The sequence below is a fragment of the Callithrix jacchus genome, chromosome X, assembly GCF_049354715.1.
Source record: "Callithrix jacchus isolate 240 chromosome X, calJac240_pri, whole genome shotgun sequence".
NCBI lineage: Eukaryota > Metazoa > Chordata > Mammalia > Primates > Cebidae > Callithrix > Callithrix jacchus.
Window position 1 is genome coordinate 146327734 of NC_133524.1, and position 26416 is coordinate 146354149.

The window sequence follows — 26416 nt, forward strand, 5'->3', positions numbered from 1 at the left end:
CCTATCTTTGATCATTTTATTTCAGGTTATTCTTATATGCCCCTTAAAATACCTATGTTTTTATTGATGATTCTCTTTTTTTTTTTTTGAGACAGGGTCTCACTCTGTCATCCAGGCTGGAGTGCAGTCTGCACGATCTCAGCTCACTGCAACCTCTGCCTCCTGGGCTCAAGTGATTCTCCCACCTCAGCCTCCTGAGTAGCCAGTTCCATAGGCACACACCACCATGCCCGGCTAAAGGATTTCACTATGTTGCCCAGGCTTTTCTTGAACTCCTGAATTTCTGAGCTCAAACAATCCACTTGCCTCAGCCTTCCAAAGTGTACAATTACAGGCATGAGCCACCACCAACTGTCCACAGTCTTTTACAAATCAATGTATACCTTCTTCCTTGGCTATTTGTATGTAATCTCAAGACACACATATAATTCCCAAATAAATATTTCTAGACTTGGAATCTTTTGAGAACTTCAGACACATATATCAAACTATCTTCAGGACAGATGTCCAACTGGATAGATGGACATTTATAGAATAGATGTGCAGTTGGATAGATGTCCAGACTTAACTCTCTCCACCCTAGCTGCCCCCAAACTTGTTCCTCCCCTCATATTTCCAGTCAATAGCAAGACCATCCATCTGGGGTTCTCAGGATATACATCTGACTGTTATTCCTCCTTTCTTCCTCCCCGCTAAAGCCAAGTCAGTACTATTCAACAAGTCAGTACTATTCTAAAACTCTCTTTAATTCTCTGCTTTATCCCCATGCTGCTTCTTTGTCCAAACTTTTATCATCTCTCATTTAGACTATTTCAGTGATCTTCAATCTTGCCTTTCTGTCTAGTCTCTTACCATGCCCCACTTACCCCCTTCAAGAAATCTACTGACACAAAGTGAATTTCTAAACTGAAAATTTAGTTATGCCGTTTCACTGCAAAGAACAAATCAAAACAAGAACAAGTATGATATTTACAGTCTCCCTGGTGGCTACTTACTTTTCTAAAGGATATGGGTTAAGCTCCTTAGCCTGTCGTATTGAGTTGCTTCCTGCCTACTACTTCAGCTTTGTCTCTTGTCACTCCAGAAACATTCTTCTATGTATTTTAATGTGTTCCTTCTGCTCAGACGCTTCTTCCTGCCTTATTTACTTAGTGAACCACCATTTGAGATTTCTTGGAGGTAGACAGGATTACATGGCTGGAATCCAAAAGGGATGGTAGATAAGAACCTGCTTTAGGTTCTTATGAATGTGGATTTACATACTTTCTGGGAGCTCTGTATTTAAAGGAGTTGCTTCTAGCCCTTCTTTGCTTGGCTCTTGGCATAACTTCTGATAGCTCTCCTGCTTTAGTAGTCACTTTTGGAGCAATGAGAGAGCAGATTCCTTTAGTGACCTGTGTATGATGTCACATGGTGTTATTGATAGATCCCTGTAGTGCTTGGGATTCTTAGAATCAACCTTCAGACTAGAACTTACCCCAAGAGGATGAGCAATTCTATAGCAGAGGGTGAGAGCCTCAAACAGGCCCAGGAACCTCTAGTCCAAGGACTTTGGGAAGGTTATGGTCCCATCTAGGCCTACAGAATACAAGCAGTCAGGGATAGCAGTGTAGTTTGATAAAGAACAGTGCAGGGCTCTAGGCTCTAGGCTCAAATTCCTTAGGGCAAACAAATCAATTTGGTTTCCCTCAGCTCTGTGGGACTAAACTTTAAAACTGCCCCTGGGAGTGACCTCCCCAGGATAATCTCAGGGCTCAGTACTCACCTGAATTGACAGGCTCCAAGAAGACCTGGATGAGCCTTTGGAAGTCAGCTTTTTAGCTCAGTTTAGCCTGTTCTACCAGGATCCACACCCTTTACTGTGGAAATCTGACTACCAGTTAGGGCCGGTGTCAGTGAGGAGAAGGATTGGAGCTCAGTGACCTTTCCTCAGTAGTGCTTACCTGTGAAGCCTCTGTCTTGGGAAATTAGCACTGTCTCTGCCAAAGTGGCTTTTTACTGTTTTATGCTTTCCCAGAGTGCACTTCCTGTCTCGTTTAGGCCAGTGCAGTTCCTGTTGAGTTAAGTGGCTGTGAAAAAAAGCCACTTAACAGGAATTTTTCTGAAAAGGAATTTGGAGGAAAGATACTTTATTCCAGTGAACAGTTTGCAAACTCAAGAGACACAGCCTTTCATATAAAAGGAAGATATGTTTCAGGGAACAAAGGGAGTGTTTGGGTTTTATAGCAAAAATTTCTGCCTGAGTTCCTAATCAGGTTTATTTACGCAAATAAAAGATTGAAATGGGCTTAGTTCTAGTTGGTTGATGCAGCTGAGTTCTGATTGGTAAATACAGCTAAGCCCAAATTGGTTGGTACAGGTGAGCTCTGAAAGTCTCAATGTTAAAGAGAGGTGGGAGTTTTGGGGAAACTCAGAGTATGCATGTGACCTCTAGTCAGCAAATGGCTGCCTGGCCATATTTTAAATTTAGGCCTAGTTAGCCACTTGGAATCCATCTTGAAGGATTGACTCGTTTAGGTTCATATTTGTTCACATGGCTTTCTTCCTCTGCTACCTTGGTGAGCCTAATGGAGACTAGAGCTTAGTAGACTTTGGCTTTGTGGAATGAAATTATTTCTGGCTGAGACACTAAGCAGAAGCTAAAATTGCAGAAATAACTTTATAATACTATGTGACAGTTTACAAAAACCCTCACATGCATTATTCGATTTATTAAATCTTCACACAAGCTAGTGCCTGTCCCTTAGTAATCATAGTTTGGTGTATGAATGAACATGGAGGTTTTTGTTTTGTTTTGTTTTTTAGAGGGGCAGTTTCTCTCTCTTGCCCATGTAGGAGTGCAGTGGTGCGATCATAGCTCACTTCAAGTGATCCTACTGCTTCAGCCTCCTAAGTAGCTAGGACTAAGGGGATGCACCATCACTAATGCCTGGCTGTTTTGTTTTGTTTTTGTTTTTTGCAGAGATAGGGTTGCCCTAGCATGTCTTGAACTCCTGGCCTCAGGCAGTCATCCTGCCTCAGCCTCTGAAAGTGCTGGGATTACAGGCATGAGCCACCACACTGGGTTGAACATAGGGATTTATTGTGCCTATTTTACAGTTTGGTGAACTGAGGTCTAAGCAGTTGAATTGAGTTTCTTAAAATTCAACTCTATAGCTAGGCAAGTGTAGAGCCTACACTTGAAATTATGTCCGTTTTAGGTGAACATTTACTAAGCACCTATTAAGTGACAGGTACTTATCAGTGATGAATAAACATGTTCCTTTGTTTTGAAAGCTTATAGGCTTGTTGGACATAGGAGCAAATAATTTCAATGCAATAAGCTAAGTGTCATGATAGAGAACTTTTTGTGATGCTATGGAGTCATACAGGAGGGGCACCTAATCCAGTCTGATAATGTTGTAAAAGACTTCCTGAAGAAGTGGCACCTCAGTTAAGTTTTGAAGGTTCAGTGGAAATTGGCCAAGGGTAGAGATAACATTCTAGGCTGAGAAGAGATCAGCCCCAGTGGGGGCACAGAAGTGCATACTAGTGTGGTATGCCTTTAGGATTGCTGGAGTATTCCTTGCCAAGGGGAAAATGGCAGAAATGATGACTTAGAGAGATAGGCAAGATTCAGATCATTGAGGACATAGACTTTGCCTTATACACCATTGGTTCCAACACATTGCTGAATTATTAAAATCACCTAGGGAACATAAGCATTTTCTTAGCTAGGTTTGAGAGTCACATTTGGAAGCAATAGGAAGTCACTGGAAGATTGGTAGCAGAGGAGTGACATAGACTGCCATGTTGGATCACTCTGATGACAATCTACATGAAGGCAGGTAGATTTGAAAGAGATGCTACTAGATGCTGAGAGACCGTTTTGAAGGTCACCGAATTCATCTAAGTGAGATGTGGTGGACTGAATAGGGCAATAGCAGTGAGGACAAAGAGGGAGAGGCAAATGCAAAATGGTGAAACTCTTAGATGTGGTGAAGAGGGTTGGAAAGGGAGAGAAACGTGTCTAAGGTAATTCTCCAGGTTTCTGGCATGGCTGTCTGAGTAGATGGTGGTATTTTTGACCAATTTCAGGAATGAACAGTAAAGACAGAATACTTTAAAAATGGATAAATTTAGCTTGGAATCTACTGAATTTGAGGTACTATGGGACTTTCAGAGAGGAAGTAGCTATTTTGTTCTGGAACTCAGGATGTGTCTAGGTTGGAAATACAGGTCCAGGCCCCCTCTGTCTAGGCGGTTTAAACCCAAGTGAATAGCAAGACATCTCTCAGAGAGAATGTATAGAGAGTGCGTGTTCAATAATTCTATCCCCTTTCAACTTCAAGGGCTATTCCCCTGGGGAAGCAGAAGCAGCTTGTTTCTCTCTCTCTGTTTTTAACCTGAGTTCAAGCTCTGCTCTGGCATGTTACCACTGTGCCACCCTGAGTAGTTCCTGAGCCTCTCTTAGCCTCCAGGTCTTCATCTATGAAACAAGGATAGTAGGAATAACTGCATCACAGGATTATTAAGATAGTCCAATGAGAACGTGTATGTGGAAAGCGCTATGTAAAGAACTGTAGAAACATTGTTTACCCCTGCCCCTAGAAACTTGAACCAATATGTAGGAATTACAGGGAGACAGATTTGGCCTAAATAAGGAAAGACTAATATTTTGACTATTGGATGATGGGAAGAGCTTTGAGAGATGGGAAACTCTGAGGCCCTGGATGTCCTTAAGCAGAAGCCAGGTTTCTGGGCATATGCTGAGGGTTTTGTTGCCAGGGATTGAGTTGTCCTTCATGACCTCTGAGTTACCTTTCATGGCTCAGATAGACTTTGAGTTACTAGAACACTTCTTTACCTGGTTTCTGAAATTTTCTACAAATTAGATTTTTTTAAATTGTGAAAGCAATACAAGCACATGGTCTTTCCCTTTGACTTTCTTTTTTTTCTTCTTCTTCTTCTTTACTTGTCCCTTTGACTTTCTTTAAGTACTGGGGGTCATTTTAGATCCTAGGTGGAGACTTGATTTATATACCCTGAATAATGGGGCAAACTGCCTCAAGTCTTACTACATGAGGCATTTATAGACAGACATTTTCTAAATGTTCTCTAATGCAATCTCCTTAAAAGATAATTTTTTCTTATTTTCAAGCAGAAATGATATTATAAAAAGCCAACAAAATATTGCCAAGTAGAGGCCTTGATCAAGTATGCTCCAGTGAGTAGGTAAAGGTCATTTGAAATCAGCACACTAATTGTTTATATGCAAATCAATGTTAGAGAGCTTGGAAAGAGTTCTTCTCTGAACTGGGTTAAACATTCCCTAGGAGCTCATGTTTATACTCTTAATTTACTCAGAAACCTGTTGTTGTTCTTTTTTTTAATAGATGGAAGAGAGGTAAAATATGCCAGCTATGATTGAATTATTACAAATTTAGAAATGGCATGAATGGAATTATACTTTTCTGTGTTTATTTTAGTGCCAATCAATAATGTAACAGACATTTGCTAAACAAGTTCTAATTTTCTTGGTAAGTTTCCCCACAGAAAGCTTATTTCTCTAAGTGAAAGATCACCACTCATGCCATTTTTAATGAGAAATTATCTTTACGATTCTTGAGGTGACTTTCTGGCTCTTTGAAAAACATTACAAATACAATAACCTCAAATAATAGTAATTTTATACCTAGAAAATATTCTACTAGGAATTAGTTGCTATAAACCATATAGAGGTGAAAAATCTTGAAAAGTCAAGAATTTAAGAAAGTACATTCAGTCTTAATTATGGTAGAATCAAATTTTATCTTCCTGATGCTTCTGCAGGCCCTTCAAGATCTTTGCAAAGCCCCTGGTCAGCTTCTGATTATTACTATAGCTATGACAAAGGGTAGTTTATAGAACCTTCTAGTTGATTTTTTTTAAAAGTAAAGATGTTTAAATACTCTTGCTTTTCCTGCCTCACTCCACACTTCTGGTTCTCATCTGTAAGAGCTAGTGGACCAAGGGAGGGTGTACTCCAGCTGTGGTGTCCTGAACTTTGAATCCTGGGATGAGGGGCAGGGTGGGGTGAAAGATTGAAGAACAGGAACTATGGAGGGAGGAAAGCTGGGAGGGAGGAAGAAAGAGTGAGAATATATAAATGAACCAAGGCAGAAGCCAAAGAGTCTTGGTCTTGAGCCAGATCATAGGCAATAGGGTCAGGGTTAGTGATAACAGATATAAGAACCAAGTCTAAGCCAGCCAAACCATGCTTGAGCCATGGTGTCCGACCTTGTGAGGGGCCCTGCAGTGTCTTTCTTAATGCAGCTTTGTTGAACTTTGGTTCTGACCCCAGGTGGAGGTTGAGCAGCTCAGTAAACAGGCTGTTCCTTAAAAGCCTAAGAGTGTCTGTTCACTTACAACCCTGTGGATCTTTTTTTTTTTTTACCAATAAATTACCCTATACAGCTCACTGCCCAGACATTTTATAGCAGTCTCACTTTTGGCGGGGTGATATAGAGGTGTGCTGGAAAGAGCTCTCCATGGAAGTTGGTGGGAGAGGGGGCAAGAGGCTTGAGTTTTAGTCAGTGCTCTGCCACTAATTGGCCATGAAACCTTAGGCAAGTCATCTAAATGTTTGGTGCCTCAGTTTCCTTATATATACAGTGAGCATCGAGGCACAGATGTATAGTACATTAGTTGTGAGTTCTAAACCATAGAAAATAATTCTGTGGTCTTTGGCATTTGGCTTTTTTGGCTTGAGAAAAATAAATACACCCTAAGTTCTGTATTTGAGTTGAAACTATGAAAACCCTGAGAGTCAAAATTAAACTATAAATATTTGGATCCTTTCCCCAGCTTGTTTGTTAGAGCCAGGAGTGTTGAAGACAGTCAACTTTTTAGCCTTTGTGGAAATGGCAGGAAGCAAATTGAATAGAGTTGAACAGTTGTGCTCCTTGACCTCTGAGATGCAATATCTTACATACCAGTACTAAACTAGAGGTTCACTGTGTTCCAGGGACGCTGATAGGGCTGATAGACCCCCTAGTGACGCACATACCACCAACAAGCTGGATGACCTTCCTCCTTTGCCAAAATCACACATGGCTTATTTGCTGAGGGCTGCAGTAAAATTAAGTGCTTCTTCTGAACTGGCCACCCTGTTGGTCTTGGCAGTGTGTGACAAAGATGTAAGGGCTACCAGTAGACTTTAAAATGTTAATTTTAAAAATAGCCCTTAATTATTAAAAATAGCCCTAATTTTGTCTTACTATAGTCAGACTACACATTTCTGAATAGTTTAACAAATGAGAAAATAAGTGAAGAGTTGATAAGTGCTGGTGGATTCATTTGCATGCTTTCCCACACCCAAATGTTAATACTGCAACACCACAGTCTTTAGCCAAATTACAAGTATAACAAATTAACACAATTTGTTAATTTCCTTTTTAATTACACTGTAAACAGGAGTATTTCTGTATTTTGGCTTTTTTGAAATAGAGACTTCATCTTAAAAGCAGAGACTTTAATGTAGCTAAATCTATATCTATAACAATGTTTTCATTTTTCTTACCCAGCTGGCTAAGATTTATACATTAATTATTCAACCAATGTATCTTAAATATCCTAGTTAAAATACATACTGTTGGCCAGAAACTGTTAAACCTCCAGGATACTTTTGTTTACCTGTAAGGAATAAATACTTAGAACTGTAAATGGGTAAACTTAGTCTTTCCTTGTGGTGAGGTCAACAGAACTCATGGTGAACATATAAAGAATCGGGGACTAATTATTATTGCGATTCAGGTAAGTGATTTCTTAGGCATTTTAGCTGTCATGCTGTGGAATAACTGTAAACTCACCAGGAAGGAATTGGAAAACACAACCTACTTATCTTTTCCCCAATGGCTATGTAGAATTTTTTTCAGTCCTGCAGTTTTTTCCAACTCTAATCATTAAAAGGAATGTTATTTTAAGTATTGCTTCCTCAATAACAGTGTTTGACAGAAACTCTACAGAATGGTGACTTTGCGCAGTGTGGCTTCAATATACTAGTGATTTAGGCAATCAGAGCTATTAGTAACGGAATGCAGATCTCTGTAGCAATTTTATTTAAAGTTTTGCTTAAGTTAATATTACATCTGACTAATGTAACCATCTGTATCCGGCCCCATCAGTGACAACATAAAATTGTTAAACACCATTTCATAGGCATTAAGTGTTTTGGCTTTGGTATAATTTTATGATCATGCCTTATTGTAGTACTTCATTACTATCATTTTCTGTTTTTTTGAGACAGAGTCTCACTCTGTAGCCCAGGCTGGAATGCAGTGGTGCAATCTTGGCTCACTGTAACCTCTGCCTCCTGGGTCCCGATTCAAGCAAATTCTCCTGCCTCAGCCTCCTGAGTAGCTGGGATTACAGGCACGCACCATTATGCCCAGCTAATTTTCATATTTTTAGTAGAAATGGGATTTCACCACGTTGGTCAGGCTGGTTTTGAACTCCTAAACTCGTGATCCACACACCTCGGCCTCCCGAAGTGCTGAGATTACAGGTGTGAACCACCATTCCTAGCCACTATCATTTAAATATCAGTAACAGCAGCAGCAAGTACTCTAGGCATAGCACAGAGATCAAGGTAGTGGATCCCTCTGCCTTGTGACTAAATTCTTCCTGCCTCTACGTCTTCACGTTGTCTGTTCCCTTTCCAGGAATGCCCTCAAATCTTGGTTTAAATGCCTTTTCAGATAAGTCTCTCTTTTTACCCCTAGTATTCTTGATCACTGTACCCATTTGTCTTCTCCATAGTATTTATCACAATTTAAAAGTATACTTGCATTTTTTTAAAAAAACTTGTTTCATCTCCCCCCACTAGAATATAAGCTATACAGGGACAGAGACCATGCCTATGTTTTTACTTATTATTTAAAAAAATTTATTTTTATTATTTACTTTTTTAGACAGAGTTTCGCTCTTGTTGCCCAGGCTGGAGTGCAGTGATATGATCTCGGCTCACTACAACCTCCCTCTCCTAGGTTCAAGCGATTCTCCTGCCTCAGCCTCCCACGTAGCTAGGATTACAGGCATGTGCCACCACCCCCGGCTCATTTTTGTTTTTTTAGTAGAGACAGGGTTTCTCCATGTTGGTCAGGCTGTTCTCGAACTCCCAACCTCAGGTGATTCACCTGCCTCGGCCTCCCGAAGTGCTGGGATTACAGGTGTGAGCCAATGCACCTGGCCTAAAAAAACTTTTATTTTTTAATTTTAAATTGGCAAATTGTAGTTACATATGTTTATGGGGTGCAAAGTGATGTTATAGTTTATGAAGACAATGTGGAATGATTAAATCAAGCTAATTAACGCATCCACCACCTCAAATTTTAACCCATGTGTCGTCTTGCCTAGCAAAGTAAGTAGGGACTGTAAATATTTTTTTGGGAGGGACTTCAAGTACTTTAATGAATAAATGAGGCAATGTGGTATAATTATAAGGAGGCAAGGGCCCTATATGCTGAGGACCTCCAAGTTAATCTTGTGGTTACATTTGACCTGCCTAGGCCTATACCAGTATAACCAAAGGCTTGCTGGACATTTCTACCTGATGACCCAGACATCTCACAATCAACAGTCCAACCTATAATCTGTCTTCTTGCCTCTCAAATCTCTTTTTTATCCTCAGTCATAACTTGGATAGTGGCACCATCATGTATGCCATCTTCCCCTTCCTCCTCTGGAATGTCAGTCAGCGCACAGTCCTGTCAGTTTGTTCTCCTGAATGTCTCTCGCATATGTCCTTTTCTTTCTTCCTCCATTGAGATAGCCTTGGTTCAGGTCCTCATTATCTTATCTCTATCTAGACTACTGCAAATGCTTCTTCCTCCTCCCTGCCTCCCTGATCTTATTTCCTAAACACCACCTCCCTCCTTCCAAACAGGCAAATGCTGTTCTCTCTCTCTCTGGATCCAGAAATCAGTAAGGGCTGCCAATGTACAGAAGTAGCTGGAACCTTACTAAGAGATATTCAAAGATTGCAGAGACATAGGATTTCTTCAAGATTAATTTCCTTTTTGTTTTTCTGCTGTGAATCCAATGGAATAAGTTATTAAAATGCTTTAAGCTTCTGAACCAAAGTGTGGAACCATGCCAGCAGGAACAACATAAAGGTTTCCTTTCTTTATTTTCCTCTAGCATCTGTCTTTGATGGATGATATGACCATGAATTGTCACTTAAATATGGAATTCTGAAATATCATAGAATCCCAGAACATCAGAGCTGAGCAAACCCAGTCTTGGCTCACTGCAGCCTCTGCCTCCTGGGTTCTGGATTCTATGCCCGAGGCTGAGAGAAGGGAGGGGGCTTTATTTAACATCACAGAGTGAGTTAGCTGCAGAATTAGGACTCAGACTCAGTTTTATTATTCAAGTGGTCATGAGGCTTTATTTAGATGCATTATTAAAACAGTTGGTAGCTCTGTGACCCACCCCCCAGGAAACCATGGCATGACCTCCTTCATCTGATCATTTTTTTGTTTCTCTTAAGCCTGAGTGCCAATCAGTGTGATTAGAAAGAAAGGAACACATTAGCTGGTTTGCTCCCCAAGTTGAGTATTCCAATTAAACAATATTTTTGTGGTTTTGTGTTTATATTTATTTTTACCCTTCTCTTTACAATAATAAAAGACAGGAAAAATCCAGGACATAATAAAGTGACATATGTTTCAGTGGTTATTTTCAAATGGGGCACCTTGGAACACCAGGGCTTTCTTGGAGCTGCCTTGGGCTTCTTATATGTATCACTCATTGAGGTCCCAAGTGAATAGGACCCCGGGCTGGCAATGCCTGTTTGAACGAGACAGCTGTGTTTGTATCTGTTTTATATGTACTTATATTACCATTGGATTTAAATACATGATTCTGTGTTGTAAAAGTTTAAAAAATGTGCCTCAGGAATATATTAGCTGGTTTGCTCCCCAGGTTGAATATTCGAATTAAACAATATTTTTGTGGTTTTGTGTTTATCTTTATTTTAACCTTTCTCTTTACAATAATAAAAGACAGGAAAGAATTCAGGCTTGCTCATGTGGGTTTGGTCATTTGAATATAGATTTTCTGTGACTAGTTAGTGGACCAGTGCCTAAGGCTGGGGTTTTATGGACTCTTGGCTATGTGTTAGTCTGTGTTAGTGGGTCAGGTCCACACAAAGGATCCCACCCTCCTCCTTAGGCCAGGGAGTATGAGCGATTGCTTGGTAGGAGGTGTTGTTCAGTGTCTGATGTTGGCTACTGACGAACAAGGTGGAATGTATGATTTCTGAGGGCCAGACATTGTAGTGGAGTATAAAAACACCATGTAAATGTCCATGGAAGGGGGAAGTTGTATTGAATATTGATGACGTGTCATTGTGAAGGGTCTCAGGAGGTAGCGTTCCAGTTTCTGGCATGGGAGATGATGGTGGGAGGGATATATATGCTTTGATGCAGGGACAAATGGGACAAGTGGTATCTCCCAGTTGACTGTTTTTCTTTGTTGCCCAGAGACAGCATACTTTTGATACTTCTCCTTGGCATGATGAAAGGTAAGGCCACTCCTAACTTTGGTGGCATGGGACAAGGGTGCAAAATACAGGCTCACTGCAAACTCACAATTCTCTTCAACCTTCTCACTCTGTCCCTTACCCTACTAGGACTTCCACACATTATATTGGAGGAGCCTTGCTTCTCAAAGTGTGGACCCCAGTCCACAGCATCAGCATTACCTGAGAGCTTGTTAGAACTGTGGACTCTCAGGCCCCACTCTAGGCCTGCTGAACCAGAATCCAGATTTTAATAAGATACTAAGTAATTCAAGTGCACATTAAAGTTTGAGAAGCACTGCCATAGCCCATGTGTTCAAGCTCCATCACCACTGAGTGGAGGGGCAATAGCTTCCCTGTGGCCACCCCTCAGTCACCCTTCAGGCCTAGGGTTTAGTCCATCCTTAGGAAGACAGAACTAGGAAAGTGGATCACACAGGCTCCAAAGGCAGGCTTGAGGCACATGGGCAGAGAATTTCAAGGTCCTGGGTATTCTGAGGATAGCCTTTAAGAGGGAAGCATAGACTTTGTGTTGGCAAGACCCCTTGACCCTGTAAACCCCTGCCCTGTAAGGAATACAGCCACAGCATGGCCAGAGCAAAGCCCTGCCAACCATGAGGCCTAGGGCAGGATCTCTTTGTCCCAATCTAAGAGCGATACTGTTGAAAGGTGTCCTAAATTTTCAAGGGGAGGGAGGTTGGGTGGGATTGGTTCATAGTTCCTTGAGGTGCTGGCTAGCAGCCAGGATCTTGGGGGCTGTTTGGAGTATGGGAAAGTTATGGTGGTGGAACCATTACTGCTTTAAGAGGGAATCAGTGTGAACTTTTATAAGCAAAGTCTTCAGTAGCTAGAGACATATTCATTGACTAATCTGTAGAAGGTGTACAGTGAAGGTGCCTCCTGTAGTGCCTAGTAACAATTTGGTTAGACCACCTGCTGGCCTCCATAGGAGACAGGTGGATGTAGCTGTGGAGAGCTTTGAACAACTTCCTTCATATCTAAGAAACAGGCCACTTTTCTTGAAGAATTGAAAGCAGTTCCTGGTGTGGTTGGGATGGCGTGGCTGTCAGAGGGTCAAAATATGCCATTTTGTGTCCACCACCACCTGGTTGATGCCATGGTTGTGGGATGGAGTCTGAAGATCAACAGATTGCTGTCCCAACTCTTGCACCCCAGCTTCTTCATGTATAAAATGGGTCTTAACAGTCCTTGTCCTGCCTACCTTGCAGAGATGTTGGGTGGCTCTAGTAAGATAATGGATGGAAAAGTGCTTTTCAACATGTCAAGGGGGCCATACATGAAGCAATGATGATCATTCTGCCATTTGCTGTCTTTCCTTTGTGAGTATGTCTTCACCTGTACTTGAGTTTTAGATTTAGGTTGTCCTCTCCTTAGCACTGCAGCTTTCAGGTCACAGCAGCATACAAGGTTCTGTGCAAAGCCATTTCTGCCCCTCTTCCTGACACCTTCCAGCCTCTTCCATGCAGATATACTGCTGTGATTCTCATTTTTTGAGTTCCACAGATTGGGGAGGGGGATTTTATATTGGCAAATATTTCTGAAGAGACAAATAATTGCCTCTGGAAAGAGGCTTCTTTTCTCTTCCAGAAATTCATATTTGCTGGTTTAAATTGATGAGACTATTTTTTGGCTAGAACTCTGCAGTATTTCACTGAGCAGTAATTATTTGAGTTTCTGAGAGAAGGGAACTAAATCTAAGAGAGTGAATCCATCTGGTACGTATGTTGAAGCTTTCTATGAAGCCACTGACAGTGAAATGTTAATGCTAGATTTCTATCTACTGGTATCATTTAGATATTGATATACTATGAGCTAGTACCCTGGGTCACTGAACCAAAGGCTGAATTCCATTTCCTTACATGGCACTGGATTCCTGCACCAGTGGATTGATGACTCTTGGCAGAGTACGCTGGTAAGATATACTTTGCATTCCAGTCCTGACACCTGATTGTCAGCCTCTGGCTTTCCCAGCTCCAATCAGTAGACACCGAAGGACAGCATGTTGACCAGGATGGTCTCGATCTCTTGACCTCGTGATCCACCCCCCTTGGCCTCCCAAAGTGCTGGGGAAAATAGCCTATTTTATCTCATAGCCCAGTTACACATACATAGGGAGCTATGGACATCTCACTGTTCACTTTGAATTGAACTTGAAATTCCTGCCTCTCCTCTCCGGGTAGTATTAACCAAAGAAGCCACAAGGGGATTCACTAGTCTCTTATGAAATAAAATGCCATCAGATACCAAACAGCTAACTGTCCAGAATTTTCAGTAAAAATTGGCTGCTTTCGTTTTTTGATTTTTTTTTCTCTCTCCTGCATAGTTCAGTATGAGAGACTCTTCAGGGCAAACTGGCATTGGGAAGAATTCAGAGATGCCATTCGTAAGTACATGGCTGAGGAGAAGCCAACAAAAGTATTACTACCATTTTCCCAAAAAGCTATTAGGGAAGGTTATTGATTATTTTCCATATACCTTACACCTTCATCACAGGGTATTGTGATAACTAAAAAGGTACTTTGATCTATCTCTTAAAAGTAGTTTTCTCCTCTTTTGTTTTCTTAATATCCACTACACCCAGGTCACTTTACAGAGCTCCAAAGTGATGCACCTTTCTTTATCCATAGGATTTGCCCTTGCCCTTCTGGCAAATGGACTTGAATTGCTACTGCTTCTGTCAGCTGGCGGCTATGTTTACTTCAAGGTCTTTGGGTTGGCCAGACAAGTCTAATTACATACATCATTATTGACTGCTGTCAAACCCCTGTCCCTCCCTCTCACACTTCTTTTTCTACCCTTACCTCCCTCTGCTTTCTATATAAGTTTGGAGGTGCCATTTTTCCCCTTCAGATTTTCAGGCTTTTGAATAAAACTGGTGCCTAAAGGTACATGTCATCAGACTTCTGAGTGACTTTTAAAGTAGAGTGGTATTTGGTCTGTACAGTAACGCATTCTCTATCATTTGTAGATTATTAACATTATACCTAATTTTAAAATTCTTGATGACATCTATTAGGCTTAAGCCTTTAAACCAATTCATGAGGTACACGGGTATTGTAGTATTAATGCCCTCTAGGTGAAGTGAATGTTGGTATTTGGTCTTTAAGTTGGTTCCTGGACCATCCTTCAGTGCAGCTTTCCCTTTTTCTCCTTTGCTCTTTTGTGTTGGTAGATTAAGGTGTATTTCATTTCTTCTTACTCTGTGTTCATTTCAACATAAGCATCACAGACCCATTAGTTAAGAACAGTTGGCTGTATTCTCCTGCCACATTTCTAATTTCTCAACACCCAGTTGAGAAACAGAATCCTACCTAGAGCAAAGTCATTTGTTCCAGGCTTGGAACACATGAAGGGGCCAGAACCATATGTTGCACTTTTGTTTCAGTGTTAGAAGCTTCCATGGCCTTTTCTTCTAGTCACACTAAAGTAATATTTGCAGAAATGAAGTTTCTTTGGGTCTTGGTTTGATTTTTGAAGATGGAATCTAAGATCATCTCAGTTTAGTTCTTTGCCTTTTTTGTTGTTGTTAATCAAGCTCATATTTGGGGTATGTAGACCTTTTGGCTATGTGAAGGATTGCAGGAAGTGGTATGTTTTAGTTGGCACATTTGCTACTGTAAGACATCAGCAAATGGTTTGTGGTACCTTTTAAAATTTATTTAGCACATATATTTCCTGTGGGCTAGGTGCTGAGTGGGATGCTGGGGATGCGCAGATAAGAAAGGCACAGCCCCTGTTCTCAGGTTGTCTCACAGTCTAGTAGGAGGGAGAGACACATCTACCACTGACTCTAATACCCTAACGATCTGGATAGAAAATTTCAGTTAGGGCACTGGCATACACACAGATCAAGAGCAGATAAATACATGGTTTGTTCAGGGAATCACTTATGCAGTAATATGGATGATGGCAGAAAATGACTAGAGACAAGATGTAAAGGTAAATTCAGCTCAGATTTTTGAAGAGTTGAGATTTTTAGCTTTTAGATGATTAAGTTGGTATCCCTTGAACTCAAGATGTTGGGTCCAAGGTAATGATTCTGTCTACATTCTTAGAACATTTTTGTAGTGTAGCAGGCAGGAGGTATAAGAAAAAGTTATTGAAGCTGAAATAATGACCCTCAGCCTTAGAAACAGTGTGTGTCAGAGGTTAGAGCATCCAGCATGTCTGGTGGCCAGAGCTTTGTACCAGTCTGAGATGTATGTGATGCATCTTTAGCTTAGGGAAGAGAGAGAAAACTTGATTTTTGAGGAAGGCTTGGAAGGAGGGATAGAAGAGCTGGATAGTTTTGCTGCTCCCCAGCCAGAAATTTATAGTTTGATTTCATTATTGCCTTGAAATATTGTGATGTCCCACAAGACACAGCCATTCATATTTAAAAGTAAGCATGAACACCTCACATCTGACTCAGATATAAAGGATGGATTTAGCTTATTTGTGTTATTTCAATTCACAAGCAGCAGCCATATCAAATGCTTACTAGGCTTGTAACAGTAGCCAGAGGTCAGGCCATTTAGGAATACACTGGGCATGATAATCAGGAGCTGTTGGTTACTGTGTACTGTCATCCAGGCACATGTATCATTACCCTCTGGCCCATAGCCACAAGCACTACCTTTGTCCCCAACCCAGCATCTTCCTCCCTTTGCCAGTTTTCTGTAATAGTACCCTAGTCTTTTGGGTCCTCTGTCTCCTTTTTAAAAATTTGCTTATTTGTTTTCCTGGAGCATGTGCTTTAATAGCTTCCTAAGTAAAGGTGTATGGGGAATTGTATTAGTCAGCTTTTTAGTAGGTTATGCCGTGGTTGTAAATGATTCAAAAACTCCCATTGGCTTGTACAAGATTTGTTTCTTACTCATATCATATGTCTTTCATGGGTTAGCAGTAGTTCTAGCCAGGTCTTTTTCACTCTGGCACCCAGGATGAGGGAGCAGCCCCTCTCTAGGAGAAGCAGTTCTCATGTCAGGGGAAAAATAGCACTGATTGAATCAGTGTTGGCTCTCAAACCTTCTGCTCAGAAGGGGTAGACATCACTTCTGTTCACATGTCATTGGAAAATCAAGTCTTATGACCAAGCTTGATGTCAATAAGCATGGAAAATAAAAATAATTTTCCACAGGTAAAACCATACTTTTGCCATGGGAAATAAATAGCTGTGTTACATATAAAATTATAAATTGGCTTTTCACAGAATTTTGAAAGCATTACTCCATTGTCTCCTAGCTTTCAGTGTTGTTACTTAAAAGGCTGATGCCAGTCTGGTCCTGGTATAAGAGTCCTCTGTATGAGAGTTTTTTTTCCTTTGCTTTGAAGACGTTTAGGATCTTTTTTTTTAACCCTTACAATCAGACATATTTTGACAGTGTGACTTGGTATAGATGTTTATGGACTTATTTTACTGATCCTTCCTTAGGAGCTTTAAATGTGGAAATTTTTGTCCTTATTTTTCTTACATTATGACTTGGATAATTGATAATTTTCTTTTTTTTCTAAAATTTCAATTAGTTGGATATTAGACCTCCTGTATTGTTCATCTACTTTTCTTATCTTTTCCTCTCTTGGTCTTTATGTTCTTCTTTTTGGGAGATTTTCTTATTTTAATTTTTTTTTTTTTTTTTTTGCTGTTTGATTATCATATTTCAGTGTCATGAAATTCCTTTGTTTTCTTTTTCTTCCTTTTTGTAGTATCCTGTTTATGCTTATGGATAGAAATTTTTCTCTTATCTCTGAGGATATTAATTATAGTTTTAAGTTTTTTCTGTTCGTGTATCATCTCTGTTTTCTCTGTTTGTTTTGACTCCTCTCATATTGAAGGAGTTCCTCAAATGTTTTGTGATCCTTGGCAGTCTATTCACATTGAAGAGTCGAACTCTCTTGTTTCCTGGGGGCAAAGGGAGAGAATAAAATAGTTTACTGGGTAGCTGTATGCCAAAAACTATATATGAGAGCCTGCTGCTCCATACATAGATTTTTAATTCTTGTTTTCCTGTCTTATCCCAATTTCTATGGTACTTGGTATTTCTAAACCCTTAAGCCTTCCCAGGATTCTTTGAGGGCTAATTGTTTCACTTTTCCTTAGCATGTGTTTCTGCAAGCCCTTATGTTCTAACTTGCTTTTCCTCTACTTTGCTAAATAAATATGCATTCTTCCCACCATTTCCTGTCTTAAAAATATTTATGGACTATTCTTGTCCACTAGTGTCTCCTTCCCTATTCTCTTAGTTTGTGTGGACTTACACCTCTTTCTCTGTGTCTCTTCTCTCTCTCTCTCTCTGTCACACACACACACACACACACACACACACACACACACACACACACGTTGTTTTTATTTGTATTGTTTTAATTCCATTAATGGGACTTCGGGAAGGAAAGAAATAATCATGTATCATCAGTCTGCCATGTTTAACCAGAAGTCAAGCTGTGGAAAGATTTTTGTTTTTCTGAGATGGAGTCTTGATCTGTCACTAGGTTAGAGTGCAGTGGCATGATCTCGGCTTACAGCAACCTCCGCCTCCCTGGTTCAAGCGATTCTCCTGCCTCAGCCTCTCAAGTAGCTGGGACTAGTGATGTGTGCCACCATGCCCAGCTAATATTTGTATTTTTAGTAGAGAGAGGGTTTTCTTTTTGTCCAGGATAGTCTCGATCTCCTGACTTCGTGATCCGCCTGTCTCTGCCTCCCAAAGTGCTGGGATTACAGGTGTGAGCCACCAAACCTGGCCAGGATTTTTTAAATGTAGTTTTTGCTCATGCTAAACTGAGCATGGCCTTAAAATCTACCCCTAGTCTTTGAAATAAAAATAAAAATAGCATTATATGTGGATAGATGACATGGTTTCACTACCAAATTTTAAAGGCAAAACATGAATGTTGATGGAAATTAAAATGTGTTGAGCACTTCCTGACACTAATCATGGTAAATGAATAAATGAATGAATTAGTGAAAAGAAAGTCACTATAATGGATATTCTTGAGTTTCCCACTCCAGCCACAGTCTCTAACCTTCCTTACCCTGCTCAGGGTACTTGGAAACTGACTTCTATGGGGTATATCAATCAGGCTCCCTTGTCCTCTAGTTTCCAGTTAGGTTTGACAATGGGAGGTATCAGTGCGGGAGGGAGAAAGGACCAGAGGGTAGAGAGGAAAGCCAGATCTTGGTATTTACTTCTCCAGCTTCTTCTCTGCCAGGTCACATTTGGCAGTGGCTGTGTTCCACTATTTGATGCCGTACCTTCTGTTGGGTTGTCCCTCTCTGACAGCCTCAGCTTTTATCAGGTTCTGGTAACCATTAATCTCCTTCCTACTTCAAGTCTAGAGATGGTAATGGTTTCCTGCTACTGAACCAGGACCACTGCACCATACCTTATAGTTTCCCTTAACCATGCCCCTACCTTCATTTACACCTTTTGAATGTGCTCTGTTTCCTGCCAAGACCCTGCTTGATACAAATGTTATAGTAGCACTGTCTCATTATCATCCATGTATTTTTGAACAACATACTGCACATCATGGGCCTCAGTTTCCATATCTGAAAGGTACTAAGGTGGCAATAGGTAGTCTGATGATCTCTCATCTAAGAGCCCCTTTCTGTTCTGGTATCTATATGGTACAACAGTGGTCAGTAGCCAGCTCTAGCACTAGTTCTCTTGTGTTGACTCTGTAGACCACTGTGGATAATTCTGAGTGGTAGATAATAACAAAACAGTCTCTTCCTGTCTTTGGGAGGCAGTTTGCTGGAGCAAAAGGATTACAGGCTTTGGAGAGAGACCAGAGTTCAAATATGAGTGTACTACTTTCTTACTATATGACTTTGAATAGATTATTAAACCGCTCTAAGTCTCATGTTCTTCATCTTAGGATTAGGGTAAATGATGGACACTGCTAGTTACCTATCCTAGCCACTTTCTTCTCCCTTGCTAAAAGAATGCTATTTTCCATTACATATGTAGCTGAACATTTACTCGGATGTTTTGATACATGCAGTTTGCATAGACATAACCAGTGTTTACTACCATCTGGTTCTCTCCTTCTGGAAGCATGAAAGACTAATTTCCAAGCCTCCTGTACTTAGGTAGGACCATGTGGTTAGGTCTGGCCAATGAGCTGTGAGGGAAAGTGACCTGTGACACTTTGGGGCTAAAGTAGAAAAAAGCAAATGTGCAATCTCTGTATGCTCTCTTACCCCCTGCCGAGGCAATGAGCAGCAATCTCTATGGTAGAACCTCCATCAGTCAAAGGCACCTAAGTGGCTATGTGGAACAAAAGCACTCATAAACTTGCAGTCAACATGTAGCATGAGTGAGAAGTAAGTCATTGTTGTTTTAAGCCATTGGGGGTTTGTAGTTGATTTGTCAGCCAATCCATAGCTGAAAAACATCCCTACAGGTATATTACTTTATATTTCTTATAGGGTTGTATGGATCAGACTTTCTAGATTTGATTCCTAGCTCTGTTTTCTATTAACTTGTGTGTCCTTGGTCAAGTTACTTAATTAACCTTTCTGTGCCTTGGTTTACTCATCTGTAGCAATGAGATTAATAATATCTTTTTCCCGATGAGGTCATTGTGAATACTGAGGAAATTAATATACAGGAAGCACTTAGAACAAGGTCTGGCAGGTAGCAAGTGCTATGCAGCATTTGCTATCAGAGATTATGTACTTTAGACTGTCAAGTACAGTGTCTGGCTCTCACCAACAACTGAATGCTTTATTACCTTTATAGCTGTCGCAAGGGTTAGAATGATCCACATAAAGCCTTCACATATAGTGGCCACTTAACACAAGGTCACTATTATTTGATGACTGATTTCGTACTTAATTCTGAATATGTGCCCCTCATTTTGTAGTTATCTTAGAATGATATAATCATTGCCAGTAGTTAAGTGCGTGGATTTCCAAGAGTATTTCTGAATACACAGTTAAGATGTGGAAATGGCAGCAAAGCCTTAATGAAACAGGGAAGGCATTGATCAGAAGTGGTGTTATCTATAACTTTGAAACCAAGGCGACCCACAGAGAAGCTACACTTCTAAAAATGAACCTTGGGTCGGGTGCAGTGGCTCACACCTGTAATCCCAGCATTTTGGAAGCCAAGGTGGGTGGATGACGAGGTCAGGAGTTCAAGACCAGCCTGACCAACATGGTGAAACCCTGTCTCTACTAAAAATACAAAAACTAGCTGGGCGTGGTGGTTCACGCCTGTAGTCCCAGCTACTTAGGAGGCTGAGGAAGGAGAATTGCTTGAACCCAGGAGGCAGAGGTTGCGGTGAGCTGAGATTGCACCACTGCACTCCAGCCTAGGCGACAGAGCGAGTCTCAAAAAAAAAAAAAAGCCTTGGATAATGAATATTTCGTTATATTTGCCATTTAGAGCCCTTAAACACTATCCATGCTCTTCATTTTGCAGATAAGAAAACTTAAACCTAGAGAAGGAAAGGGGATAGTCTAGGATAACACAGTTAACAGCATCAGCAAAACTAGAGCCCAAATACACTGCTTCTTGATCTGTGTCTACATTTTGCATCTGTAAAGCTATACAACATTGCCTTCTAGTACTTAAATAAGAAAGTCATTGGCTTTTCATCTCAAAACCCTCAAAAGCTTAGCAGAAACTCAAAGCGATGTGGTTTGGGAGGAATCAGAGGAATTCAGGTGAGCAGTGTAAGGTAGAAAAAGCCAGGTTTGGTATTGTAACATTTGTGCCATCTGAAAACTATTGCCAAATAACTGCAACCCTGGACTCAATGAAAAAATTACAGTAAGTTTGCTTTTATGCTCTGTCTTTTGCACAGCTCATCATCCATTTTGTTGGTGCTGTTTTGCTCATGTCTTTGAACACATCAAAAGTGGCTTGATTTTCTCTCTTCTTTGCTGTCTATTCACTGGCTACAAGAGCGTGCTGTCCATTCTAGATTTTGGATGGGCTGCCCAAAATCACCACAGACTTCGCTTCTTAGCCATCTAGAGGAAAGCAGAAATGAAAGAGCCCTGCCAGTGTGTTTCCTGTCTGTAAGTTTCCTTGGACACAAACACAGGAGCAGAGTTTCTGTGGAGCAGCTGGTCTCCCCATTTTGGATTTTGCTGAGGCGGGTAGTTGAACTCTTTGAAGAAGTCTGGATTTTCTCTGTCTTGGGAAATTACTGATAACATCAGAACCAGAAGGAGGTGAGTAAAATGGAAAAGAAAATTAGTAAGAGTCATGCCAAGATTCAGATTTCCAACTGCACCCAATTCTTCCCCAGCTCTCCTTCCACCTGCTACTTGCTTCCCAGGAAGCAACAAACAATAGGCTACTGATTGAATTTAGATCTGAACTTCATACAGTCAAAGGTGAGGTAAGTAAATCATAGTTACATTTAGAATCAAATTCTCTGTGTCTCCATCAGGAGGCAGTCTGTATGGATACTTTACAAAGTGGGTCTGGTTCTGAAGCCAAACCTGGAAGCCCATTCATTTTGGTAATTATTTTCTTTTTTAAAGCAAGAATAATCTTTATTCCTTGGAAACTAATTTATAAAATTGTTATCAATAAGATGAAAAGATTCATGGTAATTATTTTCTTGTTCATAGTTTCTTGCTGGCTGTTTTTTTTTTTTTTTTGAGTTAATCACTTCCAGGAAAGTTCAAAGGTCTTACAGTAAAGAGATGGAAAAGCATATTAATTGTAGCTGGACTGGGTCTAGATCATGAGAACTGGCAAATCCTGAGATCTGGGACAAAGGGACAGCCATTGAGCAACTGTACTTTATGGTAGGCAACAGAGCATAAAGATTCAGTTATTTCTTTTTTACCCACTCCAGGACAATTTAAATGTCTACTCTGGTTGGTTTTCCAGAGTAGGCACCATGTTATTTTAATAACTCTACTCATTGTATATGAAGTTATGTCAACATATAAAAACTGCCACTTGGAAGTCATCTTCATCTTTTCCTGATATCCCTTTTTCCTGTTGTTCTCTGTAGTACTCATTCCTTCAGTGAATTTATGCTGCAAGTTGACTACATGCCGGACACAATGCTAGCACCATTGATATAATGGTGACTAAGAGTGTTCCACTTGCTTATTGCTGTGTGATAAACCACCCTCAAAACTTAGTTGCTTAATGTAAAAACTATTTTACTATAAAAAACATTTTACTATAGCTCACAATTCAGAAATTCAGGCAGGGCTTATCTGGGTGATTCTTTTGATCAACACAGGCATTCAACTGGTGAATGGGCTGGTATGGTAACTTTATCTCTGCATCCCCCTCTAGTTTCACTCACACGTCTGTCTGGTGCTTTGGCAGGATGGCAGGAAGGCTAGGCTCAGCTGGCCCTGTCAACCGGAGAACCTACACATGGACTCACCAGCATAGTGACCTCAGGGTGGTTGGACTTCTTATGTGTCAGCTCAGGGCTCCAAGAGCTAGTGTTCCGGCAATCCAAGTGGAAAATGCACAGCCTTTTACGACTCAGCCTCTGGAGTCCCAAAATGTCACTTCCACTGCATTCTCTTGGTTAAGCAAGTCACTGAGGACCAACCCAGATTCACGGGGAAGATAATTAGATTCTGCCTCTCAATGAAATAGTGGAGACTTGATGGACACCCTTAACATGTCACAGTCAGTCAGAGCGGCTTGATGAGATTATATGCCAATGGAACAAGAAGCAGACTGGTCAGCAAATAGTCCAGGGGCAGAGGCTACCTTGAAGAAGTGACTAAAAAGCCTATTGAGTAGTATAGTGAATACATTTTGAGGGCTAAGTGGCTGAGAGTCTGAGGTTGTTCCTTTGTGCTCTCTTGGAGGATTCCTGTGATGCTCCCCTCCTCCTGCTCAGCATTACATATACTGGAAAACAACCAACTTTGCTGGCAAACACACATTCACAGGGCACACAGTTCATAGCCTTGTCTCCACACACAGCTGCCACTATCATTCTGATTGGTTAAAATCTAATTGTTTGACTGAATTCAGGGGTTGCTAAGTGATTAGTACTTATTTAGGCTAGTTCAGTCAGAACTGGCAATTGGCATTGTTGTTCAATCTGCTGAGACTGTTCCCCCTCTTCTTACTCTTACTAACTCTACTTAATCTTTTGAATTCAGTATAAGGAGCCCCTTCTTCCTGGAAAAAAATTTTTGACCACCCTCATCCCAATTTAATTTAGATGCCTTCTTCTGGACTCCCTTAGCACCACCCAAGAAATGTACTGCTAATTCAGCAGACATATCTGAAATGGGAATGTTAGCTATCGACCAGGTTCTTGCTGAGAGAGCTACAGATATTGGGGTGATTCAGACTGATACAGTCGCTCCCTATACACATAAATCTCTCAGTCAGGTGGTGAAGGCAGATATTAAATGAATCATTACAAATGTATTGAATGTTCCTAAAAATACCTGGCTCAGAGTCACATGGGTAGTGATAGGGACTGCGTCATCTTCTCTGTTGCTGTCATGGTGCCTCGCATACAATACCATCTCAGTAAATGTTTTTTTATGTGCATGAATGAATTTTGATGATACATTTGTTGAACATGTGGATAAAGTTATATCAGTAGAATGTCATTTATCTTTTCATTAGAGCCCTCCTAAGATTTTACCAGGCTGGGCCATGATGCTTTCCATTAAGAAACAGTGGATTGGGGTGGAGGGAGGGAGAACATTAGGAAAAATAGCTGATGCATGCTTGGCCTAATACCTGGGTGATGGGTTAATAGGTGCAGCAAACCACCATAGCACACTTTTACCTATGTAACAAACCTGTACATCCTACACATGTACCCTGGAACTTAAAATTTTAAAAAGAAACAGTGGGGACAGGGCCTACATCTGTATCCAGCCCATCCTTTTTGCTGCCAGCCAGGTTATGCTAGCCTCCTCTCATCCCTTGATCAGTCTGATGTCTGGGGGCTGCAAGGTGGTGCCTCACATATCAAGGTTTGACCTTCTTCTCTGTTAACCTTTGACTTCAGCTATCATGACCCTATTGATAGATCAACCTCGGTTTCCTATGCCGATTATATATCCTATCCTTCAGAATAATTTGTGGCAGTACTTGACTAGAGCTCTTTGGACCTAGACCTGTCCTGAGCAGACACACCTGGCCCTCTACCACATTCTGGGGAACCTAGCTGGCAGCTACCTTGATCCTTCCTGGTTTACTTGCCTTCCAATATTGGCCTTTCCCAAATATGATTTTCAGATCCCAATGTTGTTGGTTAGTTTTTTTGTTTTGTTTTGTTGTTGTTTGTTTGTTATCCAGGCTGGAGTACAATGGTGCCATCACAGCTCACTGTAGCCTCATCTCGTGGGCTCAAGCAGTCCTCCCACCTCAGCCACCCAAGTAGTTGGGACTACAGGCATGTACTACCATGCCTGGCTAACTTTCTTAATTTTTGTAAACACAGGATCTCAGTGTGTTGCCCAGGCTGTTCTCGAACTCCTGGGCTCAAGCAATTCTCATGCCTTGGCCACTCAAAGTGCTAGAGTTACAGATATGAGCCACCATGCCCAGTCTCAAGTTTTTAGAATGACAACAAAAAAAGCATAGTCCTTGGAACTAGACATAATTGATTTTGAAGGGATTCCTTTATTTGCTAGCTTTATCATGCTGAGCCTAATTTTCTCATCTGTGGAAATGGGGATAAAAATGACACTATAGGGTTGTTTCAAGTATAGTACCTACCATGTAATTGCAGAGAAAGTGGTAGTTCCCTCCCATATCTCATCTCAATGTATTGACTTTTGTATTCAAAGAAGATATTATTGATTACTTTCTCTCCAGTACATTATTTACCTTAGGGTACTTTTCCTAGATGGGGATAGTGGCTTGCTTCCAGGGCTGGCCTTGACCACACCATTATCAGAGCTTCTGGACTCCAATGACATGGCTACCTGGCACCCTCACCTGGAGAATCTGGGTCCCATGGCCTCTGGCACAACGATTTCACTGTAGCTGCAATTCTACCTTCTCCTTCCAACCATGGCTCAGTGCCAGGATAGAAGGAAACTGCAAAGGAGTATGGCAATATTTCAGAGAGGAGGCTTTTAGCAGAAGTCATAGCTTTGCTGTCCTGGGCAGTGCTATGAAGGCACTTTCCCACACACTCCTCTGGATCATACCTTCATCTTCCACCTTCACTCCTGCTTCTTTCATCTAAGAGGATACGGTAGTATATTTGGGTGGCATGTGACATGACAGTATCTCTTATTTTGACCTCCTGTAGCATTTAAGCATTTATTGTTGTAGATTGCTTTATTTTGTATAATTATGTTTTTCTTTCTGTGAATTTCACGTAAAATTAAAGTATGCTAGTCATAAATCATTCAAAATAACACTAAGCTCTTCGATAGCAAAGGTTATGAATGAATAGCCCAGGCCCTGAACACAACCTGAGAAATGCTATTTTAGAGCACAGGATGAAAAGAGAAGTCAATGAAGAAAACTGAGGAGAAGTGAGAGAAGCAGGAGGCAAAACAGCAAAACTGAGTGTTAACCCTGATGAGGAGAGTTTAGGAGGGATGGACAACAGGAGGTAGGCTTTAGGATGTTTTGGAGGGTTTTGGGCACATTTCATTTACAGGGTCACAAGGGTAGTGAAATTGGAATTCACAATCCTGGGCCTTACCCACAGAGATCGTGTTTCAATATGTAGGACCTGGAACTCTGTATTTTAACAAACATCACAGGTGATCGTGATGCTGGTGGTCCCAAAAGAAACATGGGTCTCCTGTTAACAAAATAGTCCAGGGTTGTGTTGGTAGTTTGACAGCCCTATTATGTCTTGTGATCAGCTAAAGTCCCCAAGTCACAAAGTCAGAATGACGGAAGGGCCCCTTTGAGGGATGAACTACTGACGTAACTCAAT

General features: G+C 40.9%; 1 protein-coding gene across 30 annotated transcripts in view; it reads left to right on the forward strand.

The window, feature by feature from the left end:
• MAMLD1 (mastermind like domain containing 1) overlaps positions 1–26416 on the forward strand; it is a 566578-nt gene that overhangs the window by 37534 nt on the left and 502628 nt on the right. For 3 of the 30 annotated variants that reach the window (XM_078364336.1, XM_078364338.1, XM_078364337.1), the window contains exon 8: positions 21356–21728. The exons of the other annotated variants lie outside the window; for them this stretch is intronic. The gene's annotated coding sequence lies outside the window, so the exon portion shown is untranslated. The remainder of the gene's footprint in view (positions 1–21355; positions 21729–26416) is intronic. 30 annotated transcript variants of the gene reach the window in all.